Source organism: Podarcis cretensis (genome assembly GCF_951804945.1).
Source record: "Podarcis cretensis genome assembly, chromosome: 3".
Taxonomy (NCBI): Eukaryota; Metazoa; Chordata; class Lepidosauria; order Squamata; family Lacertidae; genus Podarcis; species Podarcis cretensis.
In genome coordinates this window covers 94944747-94964928 of record NC_137172.1, presented here as the reverse complement: position 1 = coordinate 94964928, position 20182 = coordinate 94944747, and the positions used below count along the sequence as shown (strand labels likewise).

General features: G+C 43.3%; 2 long non-coding RNA genes across 2 annotated transcripts; both read left to right on the top strand.

The window, feature by feature from the left end:
- Positions 1-5475: 5475 nt before the first annotated feature.
- On the top strand, positions 5476-9145 carry LOC307213696. Its single transcript, XR_013837648.1, has 3 exons — positions 5476-6531; positions 7081-7214; positions 8680-9145. It is a non-coding gene; the product is annotated as an uncharacterized lncRNA (long non-coding RNA).
- A 6603-nt stretch (positions 9146-15748) lies between these two features.
- LOC307213169 lies at positions 15749-19014 on the top strand. The gene is made up of 3 exons (XR_013837424.1): positions 15749-15879; positions 17946-18056; positions 18628-19014. It is a non-coding gene; the product is annotated as an uncharacterized lncRNA (long non-coding RNA).
- The last annotated feature ends 1168 nt before the right edge of the window (positions 19015-20182 follow it).

Below are 20182 nucleotides of genomic sequence, written 5' to 3'. Positions count from 1 at the left end.
TTAAAGGTGAGTTGATCAAACATGCACTTTCTTTTTCTTTTTCTTTTTTGAATATTTTATTTGTTGAATATAAGAACAACATATAATCAAATACAAGCAATCGAATACAGTTTTCCTCTAACCCCCCCAAAACAGATCTAACTTTCTAAAACAACATAAGAACCAAAACACAACCATCCTTTGAAATTCACACTTATCTGAATTTTTCAATGAAATTCTTCAACTAAATAATGTTTGCAAAAATGTACATATTAGGGGGAAAAGTGCATAAAAATTAACACGTTAGTGGGAAAACATGAGAAAACGCATTGTATTAGGGGGAAATGATTGCAAAAGTGTGCAATTAATCAAAGCTGCATGCAAAAATGTGTTTATTAGGCGAGATTACCAATAAAATGCTGAAGTTGATTTTTTTTTTTTAAAAGTTCCAGATTGCTGCAGAGATATGGAGAGCTGCATCTGAGATTGGAAAGATGAGAAAATGGGGGAACCAAACTTGCGAGCTTCTTCCCACCCAAATGACTGGATCATTTTAAAAGAGGCCTCTAATGGAAAAGCTGCTTTCATGTGACTGAGGCAGTATTTAAAAGGCTCCTCAATGAAACCACTTCACTCATTCAGCAAATCACTCATATCTCACTGTGGGATGAACCATTTTGTGGCTAAAGCACACCTATATGAGTCAGCCCTCTCTGAACCATTCTGAGCAGACAACTAATATATTGAAACTACCACAAAAATCATTTTTTAAGAAAGAACAATAATTGCATAACGACCAGGCAGAAGACATGTTGTTGCCTGAGGTGAAAGTGAAGATGGCGTACCTCCATTTTATGTGCAAAAGCTGACCAAACTGTTGGTGGAGTCTTCCTTCAGCACTGGTGATGGGACATGTCACGGCTAAAAATTGGCCGCTGTTTCTTTAATGCTTAAAAAGCTGGGTCAGCATGAGTCAGCGGCCTGCACCGGGTTGTATATATAGAGTGAGAAATGTTAGTTTGTTGTTGGGTTGGTTGGTTGGTGAAAGCTGGTAGTGTTGATGTGTGTACAGTTGGTTAGTCGCTTTTGCAAAAAGACTTTTAAGAATAAAAGCAGAAAGTACTCTGCAGGGATACTCTTCTCATCAACTCTTTTATGCTGACAAGGGCCTGAGGACCAGGCTGAGGCGACAAAGGGAGGTCAGAACCTTTCTCTCCCCCCCACAAATAACTGACAGGACAATGCCTGCATAGCAAGATAGGAAGTTGCCTTATATAGACTCATGCCATTACTCCATATACATGGGATAGCTCAGCTGGCAGAGCATGAGAGCATAATCTTAGTGTTGTGGGTTTAAGCCCCATGTTGGGCAAAAGATTCCTGCATTGCAGGGGATTGAACTAAATGACCTTTGTGGTCCCTTCCAAGTCTATAATGCTTTGATTGTCTACATGGATGGACAGTGGCTCTCCAGTGTTCCAGACTGGAGAAATTCCCACCAGCTCTACCTAGATTAAACCAAGTACATTTTGGTATTCATGGTCTATGTTCACTCCTGACAGGTCCTTCCAGTGTCTAGTTATGATGTTTCTTGCTGCTGAGAGTGACTTATGAGTTCCTTGTCATGTATGTGTGCATTGTCATCTTGGAAGATATTTAATAAGGCTAACTAAATACAACCCCCCCCCCAAGGACCTTCTGTGTGCAAGGCTAGAACTCTTCCCCACCATACCTGAGGGAAGCAGGTATGATAAGTCAGGGGGATGCCCAGCCCCACCACCACTTCCTGCCTCACAGCACCTGCCTAATGAAGAGGCCGCCTCACTCTGCCAAACGGCAGAGCTGGCCTAGGTAGTCACCAGTCATTTCAGTGCTGTGCAGAAAGGATGTGTTCACAACCAGGAAAATGGACTAAAAGTCTTGGCAGTTCCTGCTCTCAGCATGTCTCTGAGGCTGCAATCCTGTACCCAGTTTCTACTGAACTTGCACTGCAAGGGCCAACTGCATATTTTTTTGGCTCTGTTTCTCCATGGCTTTGTTTTTATTTATTTATTTACAGCTGTTGAGGGGGACAGTTGTTATCAAGATCACAGCACATAGGGAGGGGAGATTTATCCCTTCCTCATTCCGGACACTGAAAATTGCAATGGTGGGGGTGATATCTCTCTTTCTCTCTCTGTGTGTGTGTTCCAATTGATGCCAGTGTCAAAGAAAGCACTCACACAAATGCAAAATCCTCACTTTGTGGTGTATTCAACAGTGGGCCGTATCCAGCGCTTCCCCCCCAGCCCAAACTCACCGGACCACAGTTCCGGCACGTCTCAGGTGGGCGCCATTGCTATTCTAAGAGAACAAGGGAGGCATTCATGGTGAGTTCTGGCACCTCTTTTTCTAGAACAATAGCACTGGTTGTCTCTGATGTTAGCCTACTCAGAGTAGACCCACTGAAGTTAATGGATCTAAATTAGTCAAGTCTATGAAATGTGCAAGTAGATAAATAGGAACCGCTCCGGCGGGAAGGTAAACGGCTTTTCAGTGTGCTACTCTGGTTTGCCAGAAGCGGCTTAGTCATGCTGGCCACATGACCTGGAAGCAGAGTCGGTCACGATGGACCTAATGGTCAGGGGTCCCTTTACCTTTACCTTTTTATGAATTTCAATGGGTCTACTCAGGCTGGGATTAGGATTGGCCACTATCCCCATGTCTGCCATGTCTTCAGGATGGCTGCCTGAATAAATTCTCACAGAGGAAATTGCAGACTTCAAACGCAGCTCCATTAACTGCAATCAGGCCCTCAACCATTACCCATTCTTAGTGCCCTTCTACAATATAGTGAAAGGTTTGTGCTACCCCCCCTCCCCACCTCAGAAGCTAGTAATTAAGTGGATTTGCAGTTCAGCAGATCATAAACTCCGGCTCCAGCTGTGCAGAACAGTATGATTAATAGTGAATATGAGCAACCAATATAACTGGGCAGCACTGGGGGTATTGAAATGATTTGAAATGTTCTTCCTGGAACTCAAAAAACAACATCAGACATAATGGAATGATTGATTTAGCAAATTCCAATGGAAGCTTGGTTGGTGGGACTGTTACTAATAAGATTCAGCTACAATTTGCCCGAAACCCATCGTCCACTGTTATATCATCAAACGGACACAAGTTCCCATAAATCTTTCCATTTCCTTTGTTTCGTCTTTCGACCTCATAGGCACATGTTTCCTCTCAAGGAATGTGACCAGCTCCATGGCTTCAGCACCAGTCAACTATTTTCCTCTATTCTCCTGAAGAAGAGTTCTGTAGAACTCAAAAGCTCGCACACGATTTTGTAACGTTTGAGTTGGCCTCACCCAAAGCCCTAGCATGGATTTCCTTTTCAATTTAATAGGCCAGCTCAGCGTTAAGATGTACTGTTTATACAAAGGAAACCTGCTGTGGAGTCGCATTTATTTTCTTGGTTTAGCCTGATGTTTTAATTATGTTTTAATCTTTTTTTAAAAAAATAATTTTTATTAACCGACCAATCAAATCAAATCACATCACATCACATCACATCACATCACATAAATTCCAAATTACAAAGCCGAATTTTAAATTTTTGTTGGGGTGACCCATATTTCAAGTTCCGAAGGGGATTCCAATCATCATCTTGCTGCTGCGTTAATATCCACAAATCTGTCCAAATAATGTTCATAATTCTATCCAGTCTTATCTTGCTGTTTCCACATCTCATCTTGTTCTTATATTTTTCTTTTTTTCTTTTTGATCTCTTCTGATAATCTCCTTAAGCAGGTAAACACCAATTATAATCCTGTGTGAATTTTTCTGTTCGTCCAATCATCATATCAAGCTGGTTTCCATATATCATCACTTTCATAAATAACAGCACTCTTTCCATCATTAATATCGCAAGTCTGTTGCATTTTAGTCCCACTGAGGAGGCTCACCCACAAGATCTGAAAACAGATCTTACCTCCACCCAGACATAAATCTTTCGACGGAACTTGCCAAGATGGTGACGATATTTTTTGCTGCGTCATTCCAAAGCTCTTATGCTTTCCACGGTCTTCTTAAAACATGCTTTGGTTAGAAAGTTATCTTCCACACAGTCTTAAATCCACAGCTTAAGTCATTTAAACGGCATTTCTGACTTGTGACTTGGGGGGGGGGGATTCTTGGTTAATCACATAAAGAAGAGAAAGGAAAGTTTTCCCCCCTCCCCCATCCAGTCCCGTTGCCGAACATACCGAGCCTTAGTGTGTCTTCTCATGATTTATTCTTGTTCCTCCGACCTGTCTTGTTTATCAGAGATCTCTTCAGTTAGCAGTCTTTATTCCCCCTTCTTCCTTGAAATATGTGCATTAGCTTCCTTCTAATTGTTTCTTTTGAAGTTCCTGCAGCTAGGGGCGTGGATCAGAGACAGCGTCCAGGAGCGCCGAAATCCACACAAGGGCTTTAGCCTAGTGCCCCCACCCCACAAAATTCGGGGGGTGGTATAGAGCACAGCAGGCAAGGGCAGTCCTCCCACACCCTTGGGGGGGGCGGGAGGCTGTTTACTCCCATCACAGCCTCTTAATTACCTCGTGTGGGTCAGAGAGATGTTATTGTCAGCCATCTTCTGATGCGCCCCTAGTGGCCACCCCCTAATTATGTTTTAATCTATTGCTTTATGGCACAGGGTAGTCTGTAAATTTAAATAAAATGTAATAAATAAGTTAAATGTTTGCTACCTCGTGCCACATTCCATTGCAAGACTGTGACTAAATGTAGACTCTATGGCTGCAGCATCAGTCAACTTTCCCCCTCCTCCAACTTATCTAGCCTGATGAAGAGTTCTGGAGAACTGAAAAGCTCGTGTGCTATTTTGTAACATGCTATTTTGGGAATGATTTATTCTATATGCAAGTAATGAAGCCAGACTCTCTAAGTGTCCCTATTTTTCAGGGACAGTCCTGGATTTATGGAAGCCATCCTGGTTTCTAATTTGATCCTGGAATGTCCTGCTTTTCCTTAGGATGTCCCTATTTTCATTGGAGAAATGTTGGAGCGTATGGAATAGGACATCCCCAGGGCTCCACCCCCCCAGCCAGAACTCACCGGAACTCACCTTCGGTACCTCTTAGGTGGGCACCATTGCCATTATAGGAGAACAAGGGAGGTGTTCATGGTGAGTTCTGGCACCTCTTTATCAAGAAAAATAGCATTGGATATTCCTACTTTCATCGGAGGAATGCTGGAGGGTATATCTCTACAGTGGTACCTCAGGTTAAGTACTTAATTCATTCCGGAGGTCCGTTCTTAACCTGAAACTGTTCTTAATCTGAAGCACCACTTTAGCTAATGGGGCCTCCTGCTGCCGCCACGCCACCGGAACACAATTTCTGTTCTCATCCTGAAGCAAAGTTCTTAACCTGAAGCACAATTTCTGGGTTAGCGGAGTCTGTAACCTGAAGCGTATGTAACCTGAAGCGTATGTAACCCGAGGTACCACTGTCTTTTCCTCAAAGAAATGTTGAAGGGTATGGATGAAGCCACACTGGGAATGGGAGGGAGGATCTAATTCAAAATGCATTAGGAGTTTTTCTACACATTTCATTGCACTTTAACTAGTTCTCTTGGACTTCTGTTTCTTGCATGACAAGTAACTCTTTATTTTAGAGTGAAATTTAAATGCTCAGAAGAGAGAGAGAGAGAGGTGGGGGGGGATTTAGATCAGGCATGCAGAATTCACATCCCAGTTGCAAGTATGTTTGGTTTAAGCAACTGGGGAATAGTTGTGTGTGTGTGTGTGTGTTTTCACTGCTAACCTTTAGCCAACAGCTCTCCTTCCTGACAAATATATTCATAAGACACCCCCAACACACACACACACACCTTTTAAAAAGTCAGCCATGGTGTGGAGCTGCCTGGGGTTCAGCAGTTGCTCACTCAGGAGAAAATCCTACAGCAACCAATAAGTGAGAGCCAAAATATGTTGCAATATTATTTTAGAGGATTCATCAGCTTATTTCCTGCCAGTCTTGCATAACCCCCATTTATTTCTGAAGCCTGCCTTATGTGGATTTTTGTTGTTGAAAGTGTTCCACTTTCAGCGAACGCTTGGGTAATTCACGGAAACAGATGACTCATTAATACTTTCCCCCTGATGATATTATTCTGATCTTCTATAACCCATGGCTTTCTGTATTCTTTTTAGAAGAGTGCTGTTTGTTTTCTCCTGAGCAAAATTCCAGCTCTGAAGTACAGAATGCACATGATGAAAACAATACTTATAAAGAGTTCTCCAAAGTCTCTGTGAGCCTCCAATTCCTAGGAGCGCATCTCCAGGAATGCTCTGAGATCAGAAAGAGAGCTCTGACCTCAGAGAGGTAAATCTGATGTCAGGTTCCTCCTCACCCCTGTGGCAACTACCACAGAGCTCTGATACTGGTAGGGTCTAAAAGGGGTGTATTTGTGTCAGAGGAGGACCAGAAGTCGGATGGATCTGAAAGCTCCAACACCTTCTTAGTTCCCACAAACCAGGAAGGAAATCACACTGGACCAGGAGCTGAGGTGATTCAATCCTGTTTATTAGTTTGAATAGGAAGGAAATTGTGTACAAAAGAAATGTGGGGAAGGCGAACCTCTGTAGAAAGAAAAAACTGGTGCTCCTCTAGGCAGTCCAGCAGGGCAATGAGCAAAGCAATGTCAACAGCCCTTTGAGCCTTAGGACTGCAGCCTTCGTGGATTTAAATAAAGTGGCTCATATGTTGAATGATATGCACCCGTGAAATACAACAAGTTTGCAAGTCTACTCTCCTGATCTTTAGGGAAAGATGAAAATATATATGAATTAAATGTTTGTGTCTTAGTTTATTTCTTTTTAAAGCACACAGTCTATGGGAACATTGGACAAGGAGGGGTAATTCTGATGGTGGAATCAGTCATTAAAAACTGCAAAGTTAAGAACTCACTCGGTTTTGGGTGTTGTCTTGTATTGTTCATTCAACCTGAATGTGGCAGTTGGTGATGGCATTAAGGGGTTGTATCTTGCTATAACACAATACTATGTTTGTTTTAAATCTTCAGGTTGTTGTTGTTTCTCCTTCTTCCCATCAGCAGTAGACTATGTTTCTCAGCACATCACCTCCAGAGCGGATAGAACAAGCTAATTGGAACCCCTATAGACGTCATCAGATGACGGCGGTGTGTTAGTGACTAAGCCTGAAGGAGAAAATTGCTTCAGGTTGCTTCAGGTAACTAATTCACACCTCTTGAAATGATCCATGACCTGAAACACAGCTATCCTCTGAAATTTTCACTTCTCTGAAATTTGCAGCTTAGTACAGAAGTTTATTTATTAAAGGGATGTATGCAAAAAATAAATAAATGCATCTGTTGCTGAAAAAAGTGATTACATTAGGGGGAAATCTTGACACAATTTGTATATTGGGGAGAATCAGATTCAAAATGTGTACATTAGGGGAAATGTGCAGTAAAAAACTTGTGCATTTTCATGAAGGCATTTATTTATTTTTAAAATCACAAACTGATGCAGAAATGTGGTCGACTGAACTTGATTAGAAAAATGAGTAACCGAGAGAAACCAAAATTGATTTGCCCATCCTTATAGTGAAGGAATGGGTTTCCCAAATCTAAAACCTGACTGTGCAGTCAGTCTGAAATAGGCCCCAAAATCCCCATTTTTCCTTCTCCAAGGGTGCATTAGCTAAAAACCAGTAACTTGAGCACTTGAGCAAATGTATAACAGGAACCCAGCTGTATAAACTGGCAGTGAATGCAACTCATTAATTGCACAATTTCAGTCAATCTACTGGATGATGATGAGCCTGTGCTCTTAGGAAAAGCAATATATACTTGAAAAATGGAAAGAATGGAGCATCAGATGTCAGCTACAGTTTCTACATCTCAGACCCATCATTACTAAGGCTTCAGTTACTGGAAAGAATGTGTATCAAGATCTAGTTCTGTAACTGTTAGCAGAGCATGCTGGTACCACAAGTTTATCCTAGGCCAGAGATTTTCAACCTTTTTGAGTCCATGGCACCCTTGACCAACTACATTCTTTCTGCAGCACACCCCATTGCCCCAAAGAGAAGTGCCGCCTCATGCTGCCCCACAGGGGCCTGGGAAGAGGATGCCCCCAGTCTTAGTGACCCAATGAAGACTGGCCAAAGGTCGACATGAGGTCTGCACAGGGGAAAGATTCTCCTTCAGCGCCAGGCACTCAGCTCCCAGGCAAGCCTTGCACACAGCAAGCTCAGGAAAGGCCAGTGCAGTGACTGCCTGCCTGGCCTCCCACTAGTCTGTCCATTCCCAACAGCAAGGGCTGGAGGGCTGGCTGGCTGAGCTCCCTCACCCATTTCCTTGCTTACTCTGAGGCCACCTCAGCTTCGGGCAACCAGCACCCCCTGACCAGCCCCAGAGGCACCATTCGCCTGGGGAGCTGTTGCAACAAACAGCCACACAAGCCTTCGGGAGGCAAAGACATGAGAGGGCATCAGAGGAGGGAGAGAAGGAAAGAGGGACAGAGGCCAGTGTTGCCCACGACACCCCTGCCCATCATTCAAGGCACCCCAGGGTGCCACGGCACACTGGTTAAAAACCACTGTCCTAGGCCAATGCTGACTGGAACTTGATTTTAATAATTGTACATCCTGACCACCATCTGACCTGTGCCTCCTTTATGCCACCATGCAGGAACTGCTGCAGGCGCAAACCCTATATGCAGTTGTAGTTTTGAAATTTGTGCCAGACAGGAACAGTGCCAATTTTGCCTGCGTCATCAGCAAAAGTAGCGTGTGGGTGGAAATCCCTGGCACTGCACATCATGAATATTATGCTGATCCTCTTCTTCCTCATTCATTTGGACTCGAAACGGAACGTGGGTGGGAAATGCCTTTCCACTACAAGAATTTTTAAAAAGCATTTTCTCATCACTAAGTGCTCAAATGCATCTCAGAGAGACTGGACAGACTGTCCAATTGTGAATAGATGGAGCCTACGAGGAAAATATGTACCTGTACAAGCTATGAGAGGGGTGGGGTGGGGATGCCATCCCAGTGATAGAGAATCACAAAAATGACGCTTCCCTTAGAACGACCATGAAACTATTCTTATTGTCTTTCCAGAGGCAAGATGTATTTATTTTTCTTTTCATCGAGCTTTTGGAATGATATGTATGTATGTATGTATGTATGTACATGTGTGTGTGTGTGTGTGTGTAGTGCTTTTTTCTGGGGGGACACAGGGATACACATACCCCTAAACATTTTGTGAATCTTTGTACTTTTGTCCATTTACTGTATTTATTTTCCCCGATTTGTACTATAAAATGGTGACTTTCTTGAATCAAAATGAGAGTACCCCTAAACATTTTTTAAAGAAAAAAAAGCACTGTATGTATGTATTTCTCACTCTTCATTAAAATCCTTGGGCAGATGACAATAATATTAAAACAACCAACAATAAGATACAATAAAATATTTTTTGTTTCTGTGTGATGTTTTTGACAGTTTGTTGGTTTTTTTTTTAAATTAACTTTGGGAATTTGATTGGAAAGTAGTGTGGACATTTAATTTTCTTTACCCCACCCCCCAAAAATTGCAATTTTAAGGAGCAAAAGGCAAGTTTTTAGAGGAAAGCAAAAATGTTAACCGCCCACTTTATTTTAGTTAGAAAACCCATCTGTACTGTATACAAGCCTACCCAGGTGCTTAGAAAGTTGAGGTAATTTTAATTTGTTTTAGTATGTTATTATTATTTATTAAATTTCTATGCCACTCTTCATCCGAGGATCACAGGGCAGTTTACAATATAAAAACACAAAAAATACATACGTAGCATAGTAACAAACAACAACAATACCACTGCCCAGTTTTAAAGGCCATAAATTGTTAAATTAGCCAAAGGCGTGTGTTTTTGGGTGTTGTGAGAGTATGATCCCGAAAAGCTCTGGGATCTTGCGCAGGCCATGTGACTCACATGGGAGCATGGCTGGAAAGAATCGTGCCCTGGTTTGGGGACTGAACATGTTGGACGGTATGAGAATGGGGGCAACTGGGAACACTTGCTCAGGGCCTTGGAGAGCTAAGCTGGCCGGGGGGCTCCACTGCGGCCTGCTACTAGGCTTATGTTGTCATTGCAAGAATGCCCTTTTCCTCCCAACCAATCAGGGACTTAGTGCAAGCCTTTGATAGTAAAATCTGGACCTGCTTTACTGCATACTAGCGTGTAGCGTCAGATCGGATCGGGCAGCGATGCCACAGTCTTGGCTCTCATGGGCAAGACTCCCACCCTGGGCCTCAGACAAACTCTGCACAGGCCTGGCTGAAGCTAATCACTTTTTAAATAAATAAAAAAGCCAAAATAAATATCTGTGAGTTTCTGATGTTTTGGTACCACTATCCACAGCGTATCGTGCGTGTACACATATGCAGAATGGTTGTGAAATATATCTCTGTATGCGCCTCAAAGCCTTTTGCGTTCTTCCAGAACAAACACAAACTTAGATACATTTTTGGATGAATGGTTTGTGCATCAAGGAGGCATGAATGTAAGTAGGCTGTTCTGATTGAAGCCACTTGACATTTGAGTTCCTGAAATGAATAATGGTAATTCTTATGGTGCATATACCACATTTAAATATCTGAATCAGGACTCACTTTTGGGAACTATGCAATATCCGTGCTTGTGGAGCTTATGTTGAACTCATTTATATATATATATATATATATTTGGTCTTCTGTCTCTCATGGACTTCTTGGGGGTTTGAATTAATACCACAAATATGGATGGATTGTTCTGCTTACACCCCTGTGTAACTGAAGTCGATGGAAACATTTCATGCATGAAGATTGTTACTCTGGGTTTGAGCTGGGATGGACCTTGGTAATATGGTCCTCTATACGAGGCCAAAATTTGACAAACATCCACCCGGCCCTTGCGCTGCCTTCTCAAAGCCAGCTAAGCGAGGTGCCGGGCTTTGGGAAGGAGGCATGAGGCTCTGGTAGGCCCCTAGTGCCCTCCCATCTCCTTCCAAAAGCTAGGCTTTGAGCAGGAGGAAGTAAGACTCTAGGACCTGTCATAGTCCTCATGCCTCCTTCCCAAAGCCCAGCACTTACTAGGGTTTGGGAAGAAGGTTGGAAGGTGCCTCGTTGGCTTCTGCACCCTCCTGCAGAGGAACTGGTCACGCTGCCCTAAATCTGCCTCTGGTCTGTGTGACACCTTTAATGAGGCACTTGCCTGGTTGCCTGCGATAAGTAAGAAGTGTTTCCAGTTAACCAAGTGCACCAATGCACATTGCACTCAAAATACATGCACAGAGAGCGTCCCCACAGTCCCTGCATAGAGGACTGCCAGTTCTGAGGAGAAAAAAACCTTACGTCCATTGGGGCGGAGCCCATCAGCTTGGATGGGTGATGGGCACAATAATAATAATAATAATAATAATAATAATAATAATAATAATAATAATAATAATTTATTACTTATACCCCACCCATCTGGTTGGGTTTCCCCAGCCACTCTGGGCGGCTTCCAACAAAGTATTAAAATACAGTGGTCTGTTAAACATTAAAAAACTTTCCTAAAAGCTTCCTGATGTTGTTTCACTTCATTTTCCATCAAGCCCCAGCCAGCATAGCAAATGGACAGTGATCATAGGAGCTGTAGACCAACAATACCATGTTGCGTATCCCTTGATGACACTTCATCCACATTTCTTCCCCCCCTCCTAGGGGTAAAACCAACTTGGGGGAGGAGTGACAGTTAAGTAACCCCTCTCCTTCCACCACTTTCCCATTTCAGATTACAGCCTGGGTGGCTGGGAATTTCTTGCTTGAACGACTGCCAGCAAGTCCATGGAAGAAAACTCTGAAGCCATGCAGAACAGATCACTCCAAAAAGTGATTCAGTTATACCCTAAAGTCCATCACCATATCCATTAAATGGCCAAAGAATGAAGCATTTTTTTTTGGGGGGGGGGGGATTACACACTACCCAGACACATGCTGTGTCATATATGGCTGCAGTAGGGCTAGCTAGGAGATGTATTGCAATATTGTCCAAAACCGGTTTGAAGTCTGTATTGTAATATTGGTTTCATAATTTTTGACTTGGCAATATATAATGAATCATGATGTCCGTGTGCTATGCAAAAATCACAACGTGGGTGTCAGAGCTGCCTCTAGGTCCCAGCTCACAGAGGACCAACGCTAGGCTGTCGTAATGTACAAAAGTCTTTATTGAAGTTCAATTTCCATTTCAAAGCCGCAGCGCGCAGCCCTACATCTTAAACCCTAGATCGGCGAAGTCCCGTCTGAGTCTCCTCCCCTATGACACCAGTTTAAGATCCTAGCCCTGCTCCACCTTTTCCGCTGCTCTCTCCTCTTCTGGGTCCTCCTGCCCGCTGGGGCATTGCCCTTTCTGGACTCTTCCGACACTGAGTCGCTTAGCTCCTCCCCCTGCCTCCTGCGGGCTTTAGGACCCGGTTCCCAATCCTCATTCTCTGCTGTCCCGCGCTCCTGTACATTTGAACTTGCCTCTCGCGCCAACCCAGTGACCTTTCTCCTAACCGTTACACTACTTCGGTCACTGCTTCCCTCTTCCGGGATACTGGCCAGATCTGACCTCCCCTCCGTTGTCCGACTTTCTGATGGAGGCGTGGTCAGCCCTGCCTCATCTTCTCTCCCTGGTGGGGAATGCACTGGCCCCGATCCTTGGGACTCTTCCCCCCCACTCTGCTCTGGTGGGGAAGCTGGTCCTGATTTCCAACTACTGCTGCCCCCTTGCTCCTGGGGCGTTCCCCTTGGGAACCCCCTACCCCTGGCCACTGGTGCCCCCTTCTGTGAATCTTCCGATTCACTGGAGAGGCTCATGGAATCCCTCGGTCCACTGTCCTCTTCTCCTACGCTCCCCTCGGATTCTTCCCCTTCGCTCTCCATCTCCTCTCTTCCCTGTGCCTCTGCTCCTGAGCCCCTGACAGTGGGGAACACAGTGAAGGCAGCTGATGCCTCTGCATAGCTCCATCCTTATTTCAGACATCATGATATAATGGTAAATCGCAATGTTTAGCTGGTGATATATCACAATGTTGAAAACCAAGGATAGCCTGGCCCCAGCCTTCAGACGAGAAACAGACGAGAAGGAGTGATTGCTTCCACTTATTGTTTTTCTTCCAACGCTACTATGAAAGTACAAAAGACATGTCATCTTTTGCATTTAGTCATCCTCATTCAAATCGTGGTTGTTGTTTCTAAAAGCATCCATAAAGAAGGAAATAGACATGGCCTACATTATTCCCTCGGGAAAGCGAATAAGGCCTTTGAAACACATTGTTCGAATACCAAAGAATATTCAAAAAATATTGTATGAAGGCTGCATCAAACTGGTAAGCGAGAATGGTATATTAAAAAAATCACAAAGTCTGTTTCTCACAAAGACTAAGCAGGATTTAACCCAGCTCCTGAGAGGAAAACAAAGTATTAATCTATGTCAGTGCCAAAGCAACAGGATGAGGATGCTATATTAAGAGTAAATGAAAAGGCTTTTCTCTTTTTTTCTGTAATCTCAGTGTACACAGGTCACCTGCCCAGTCAACAAATCTTTTTAGTATTTCTTGGTAATTTCTTTTCCAATGTACTTGGTGGCCAGTTTTTGTTGATTGTATGAGACCATGTCACATGTATATTTTTTTGAACTTGCTTTGCCATTCAAAGAATTTCAGAAATGTGGCTCTGAGCCAAAAACCCACAAAGCCCACACAGCAAGCAAAAAAGAACAGGATTTGGGAACTTCCATTTCCAAAATTTCCCATTTTAAGAAATGGGCACAGGGAAAGGGGGGAGATTGATTGATGCTTTTACATTTGGTTATTTCTCTTCAGAAAACAGCCCAGAAAGAAAACATCACAAAGAGCATGCAAATACCATAAAAGAGAAGAAATACCATTCAGTTATTTTTAACAACAAAAAACTTTTAAAAATCATAAATTTATTATATATTTAAAAATATTTAGAGCTGGGCATGATCTGTGCAGACCCACTGGTAATGTTAGTGTATATGGCTAACTTCATTGATTTCAATAGGCCAAATCTGAGCAGGGATGGTACCTGCCTGATGTCTAATGTCTTTATAGTATACTTATAGTCCCCTCCCCCCACCATTGAGCTCAATGGTGAGCCAGAGACATCTGAGATTTAGATATGGATGCAGATTTAGAAATAACTACAGCGGGAAGGTAAACGGCGTTTCCGTGTGCGGCTCTGGCTCGCCAGAGCAGCGATGTCACGCTGGCCACGTGACCCGGAAGTGTCTCCGGACAGCGCTGGCCCCTGGCCTCTTAAGTGAGATGGGCGCACAACCCCAGAGTCTGTCAAGACTGGCCCGTACGGGCAGGGGTACCTTTACCTTTACCTTTACAGTGGTACCTCGGGTTAAGTACTTAATTCATTCTGGAGGTCCGTACTTAACCTGAAACTGTTCTTAACCTGAAGCAACACGTTAGCTAATGGAGCCTCCTGCTGCCGCTGTGCCGCCACTGCGCAATTTCTGTTCTCATCCTGAAGCAAAGTTCTTAACCTGAGGTAATATTTCTGGGTTAGTGGAGTCTGTAACCTGAAGCATATGTAACCTGAAGCGTATGTAACCCGAGGTACCACTGTACTTTAATTTAAATAGAAATGCAATGCATCTCTCCAAAGTAGGGTAAACTGTGACCAGATGACTGCTACTCATTCATCTGTCCAGGTACTTAACTTCTGAAACCTTACCTTCTTATTGTTCTTTATGTTTAAACTGGATTTGTACTGGACAACCCATTGGACTGAGAACATGTGGATTGAGAACAAGACAAAGCTTTGGAATAAACTATTTTGGTTCAAGAAAGTTGACCGAAATATCTTACCTACACCTGAAAGTAGTTCCCATAATTGCCAGGTGAACGGAATATGAATTAAGTTCATTTTGGGGTAGAACTTTCATCTTCAAGTTCTTTCCCCTTCATGTATTTTTCACTCTTTAAACTTAAAGATAGTTGCTGGGGGGAAATAAACAATTTACATTTCACCGTGTTTTTTTTTTTTAAAAAAATGTTTCCTTTGTCTTCTTAAATATGCTTTGCACTTTAGCACAGCGGCTTGTAACATTCTGAATGCTGAGAAAATTTGCCGAAGGTGGTTTGAGTGAACTGTGAACTGAACAGGAACAAAACTGGTTCATTTTGTAAAGGGAGAAGCATGAATTGGAACAGGTTCATTTTGAGGTATGTTGAAATTGATTGACACCGTTTCTTTTTAAAACGAGCACCGCAGAGGAGTTTAAGCAGGCCTCTCTTCACATATCTGGAAAAGACGGATGAGGAATCCCACAAAACTACCCAGAGGGCCCCAATTTCCAGCACTGACTTCTCTTTCCATAGTGTCCTTTGACTATACTTCTTAGCATTTTCCAGAACATGGACCATAGGAAATATTTTCAGGACATACTATTTTGGGGCAGCTGGAGAGAGACAGCAGGCTATCAGTGATGTGTGTGTGTGTGTGTGTGTGTGTGAGAGAGAGAGAGAGAGAGAGAGAGTTCATGAAAGTGAGAATGATCTTTAACTGAGTCTCGTTGTCCCACCCCAGACATTTATATACATCAGTGAAACTCAGCTGAGTCATTTTTCACATGGGTGGAAGCAGCTGCTGGCCACCTCATTATACAGCAGCTCACAATGGAGTCGTTCATTTTCCAAATAGTGGAGCTTTTGTGGCGGAAGAATCCTAAGAACCGAGGGCCATGTTTGCATGTTATAGTTCAAGTATACTGTGTGGCTTTATAATCACAGGATAAGGGAGAAGGCACCCACTGGCTGTGAATGGGAGTATTTTTCATCGCATTTGTATCCAAATTGCTGAGGTTGGTATGCACTGGGTTTTTCCTTGCTTTATTCTCAAGACAACACTGTGAGGCAAGTGAGGCTGAGAAAGAGCACATAGCCATCAGCATTTCACCGAGGAAAACAGGGCAAGTTTTTGTGTCTGCCGAGCTGAGCCGAAAGTTAGAATTGGAAGCTGGTGGAGTGAAATGCAGGGTTTCTGAAACCAGGGGAGTGTCCTTTCTGGAAATTCCTCAAACATTTGTAGGGATGGGGTCTACCATAGAAGTGGTAGTGGTGGCAGCAGCAGCAGCAGCAGCTATAGTGGTAGTCTTTCTATCCTTAACGTTTTAAAACTTAATTATGGCGCCTCAGGCGGTAGCTGAGATCCACTCAGTGGCCATCAACTATCAGTCACCATTTTCTGCCCAGATTGTGAATCATTCTAGGGGAATTGGGGAGGGAATTCTTCATAATGAGGCTTGTGCCTGTTCCTTAAGTCTCTTTTCCTCCTACCGAATGCTAAATCGCCACAACCATTTACAAAGTTTACTATCTTTACATTGGATTTGGGCCACACAGCCCTTCAAACAGAGGACTCCTTCAGTCAGAGGAGTGTCCTCTGTAAATTAGGAGACCTGCACTGAGGAAGAATGAAACATATTGTGGCGAATTATATTTACAACATCCATTTGCATGAATGGAATTAGTCTGAAGTCTAATTCTTCATTTCCGTTCCTACTCTCAAGCCCTTCTGCGGCTTGCTTGGTTGTGTCCCAAGTGGGGGACTTGTTTTAAAGTTTGCTCTGGGACTAACACAATGTGGAAACTTTATGAATAATAATAATAATAATAATAATAATAATAATAATAATAATAGTGCACATCATTCTATGTCTGTGGTGAATGATGTAGTGCCAAACTGCAGTTTAGTCTTTGTGTACTGGTCCTGCACATTCCCATGAAAGGCAATATCCCATCTACATTTAATGGATGGAGGGACTAACCTTTCTACGGTCAACATCGTTTGCCCCTTGGTTTGTATACTAGTCTCTGGGTCAACATGCACACTAACCCTGCGAGTGGGTAACTATATCACAGCCTTCAAAGAACTACATGAAGAATTACATGAACTACATGAAGTGAAAAGGCAAAACACTGAGCCAACGGGAAGGAGAAATTGTTTGGCTGGTGGATATCAAATCTCAAGTCCTGAGCCTCAGGAAGGGACACAGGAACTCTAAAGTCATGCCTCTCCAAGGCAAGCCTCTAGGCCATTATTTCTCAAACGTGGGTTGCCATCTGTTGTTGAACTACAGTTCCCATCATCCCTGACCACTGGACCTGCCAGCTAGGGATGATGGGAGTTGTAGTCCAACAATAGCTGGAGAACCAAGTTTGAGAAACACTGCTCTAGGCTGTTCTGTCTGTAGGAGCCACTGCCTGGCTATCTAGGGAGCAATTGCCAATATGTCTAGGATCCTGACTCTAATTGCCTTTTCCTGTCTGGGAAACTTCCTATGTTATAATTAATATCTGTTCATTTACCCCAATTTTGTATAATTATGACTTCCTGGCCTGTGAGTCTCCTGGTCCGGTGAAGAAGGATGGGTCTGTTGCCTTTTCTGTAACTTCCAGATTGGCTGAGGGAGTTTACAACTCACAATTTATCTGTGCCTCCCCTAGCTTCTAATTTGGGGAGAGGGATGGGTGGGTGTGAAATGTGCATTGTGGGTCAAAGCCTGTCCCACTCTGTGAACCCTGAGACCTCCGAGTATAGGGCAGTATAATAATAATAATAATAATAATAATAATAATAATAATAATAATAATAATGCTCTCCCCCCAAAAGAGGGGGCATCTGTGGTTCCACTAAACAAATGCACACAATTCGGCTCTGCAGGCTAAAAGGCTACAGACTTAATTTGTCACAACTTGAGAGTTTGTGTTCTTTTCACAGCGCAATCCTATGCTTGTTTAGTCTGAAGTCAGCCCCTTATGTTCAACAGGGCTTACTTCCAGATCATAGGAATGTATCATAGGACTGATCATAGGATTGTAGCCCAAACAGTTATTTTCTATGTTAATATATGTATTTTTTCTGAAGGAAATAATGTTTGTTCGAGTCTGACTGTGTTGTCCTGAGATTCAAGTGGATCTATCCAGCCACTGCTTTGCTGCTTGGTTCATGCATGAAAGAAGCTTCAGTTAGTTTGGAGTATCTAAAGACCTCTTGACCAGAAATGACACTGGATATCATAATAATCAATAAAAAATATTACTTGTACCCAGCCAGTCTGACTAGGTTGTTTCCAGCATATACAAAAACATAACAAAGCATTAAACATTAAAAACTTCCCTCTATGGGGCTGCCTTCAGATGTCTTCTAAAAGTTGTATCTCTTTGACATCTGATGGGAGGGCGTTCCACAGTGTGGGCGCCACTACTGAGAAGGCCCTCTGGCTGGTTCTCTGTAGCTTCAATGTCTTGCAGTGAAGAAACTGCCAGAAGGCCCTTGGAGGTAGACCTCAGTGTCCAGGCTAAGGGATTGGTGTGGAGCCGTTCCTTCAGGTATACAGGGCCAAGGCCATTTGGGGCTTTAAAGGGCAGCACCAACAGTTGTGCTTGGAAATGTACTGTGAGCCAATGTAGGTATATGGTGTTTTACTGGCAGAATCCAGCATAGGCACACTTACGTCTGCTTGAAAGCAATGAGTTTAAAGCTCTAGATTCAAGGGGCTTATCTATGCTGAACCACAATGCTGAATTGTGGCTGCTGTTTTCTCCAGAACCCAGAGTTCCCTAGGTTCTGGTTCTGTCTATGAAATCATCTGGTTAAAATTTCAGACCGCTGGTGCGTCTGTCAAGATTGGGTCTCATGCTAATGCCTTGCAATAACACGACACTCTCAGGATATCTCCCTGGCAGTTTTGAAAATGGAACTTACAAGTCATTTGCTCTCAAAAGTCAATTGCCTATTGTTTAAGAGGGACACAACCCAGCGACCTGGAGCATTGGGGGTGGGGGGTGGGGGCTTCGACGGGTTCATGATGCTCATCGCAAAATGTGCTAATGTAATGCAAAGAGGCATTTATTTTTCAATTGAATTCCTAACCCTGGAAACTTGGACGATGTTAATCTTGGTTAATAAATGCATTGCTTTGCTCCCGTGCAAATGGCTTCAGCATTTATTGGAGCAGAACAGCCTTTGCAGCAGCTTGCGTTCAGTGTGCTGGGGTGGGGGTGGGGGAGGGATACAAGATTGATAGAGACACCTCATTTAAGAATACATTGCCTTGAGCTATGTTATAACTAATGTACATACATCAACATTTATTGAACATACTGTGCACCCTTGGTAGAATGTTCTGGGATAAGCTTTTCCGCTGAATTATCATAGTATATGTTAAAGAAATGCTTACGGCAAACAGAGATCTCTCGGTGTTAGCCTTCGCCCGCAGTCCCCTGTGGCCCCACATGTGCTTCTCACTAGGCAGGATTACACTTCCGTTGCCTGCGATGTACGTCAGTCAGCTTTCCCTCTGCCATGTCCCTTGGAGGGGGGGAGGTGCACTTTGATTTTACACTGTTTACCTCAACTAAGGCTTGTTTGAATTTTGGAACTGGGCCAGGGAGATGGGCATGGAAAGCCTTTCTCAGCCTTGCAGCATTGTCTGTGCCCTTGAGCAAACCACACCTTACAAAGAAGCTTGAGAAGAACATAGTATATAACTGCTCTTCTGAGCTTCTGGGAATCGTAGCATCATCGGATTGTAGAGTCAGAAGGGACCCTGAGGATCATCTGGTCCAACCCCCTGCAATGAAGCAGTATGCAGCTGATCCATACGGGGATAGAACCTGCAACCTTGGCATCATCAGCACCACGCTCTAGCCAACTGAGCTAAGATGGATGGGATACAAAGAAATAAATGAATTAATGAATAATCTTCCTATAAGCTGGAAGGGGATACTGCAAATGCGCTTTGAATTAATTAATTTATTCTTTACATTTATATCCCGGCTTTTTCCTCCAAGGAGCTCAAAGTAGTTTACACGGTTCTCCTCCTCCATATTTAATCCTCACAACAACCCTGTGAGGTAGCTGTGGTTAAGACGGATTTCCCATCTTAGTCCAGCCCTCTAACTACTACAACACACTGGCTTTTTGATTTTGTGTAGCCAGTGGCTTGGTTCTAGTCAATTTCCTTCTTTGCTGTAACATCTCTGCTGGAATATTATCTCTGCTGTTAATCTTCAAAGCCCTCATTGGTTTATGAAAAGATTCTTCTCCATCCATATATACCTGGCTGGACCCTATGATAATCTCCAGAACCCAACTTTGGT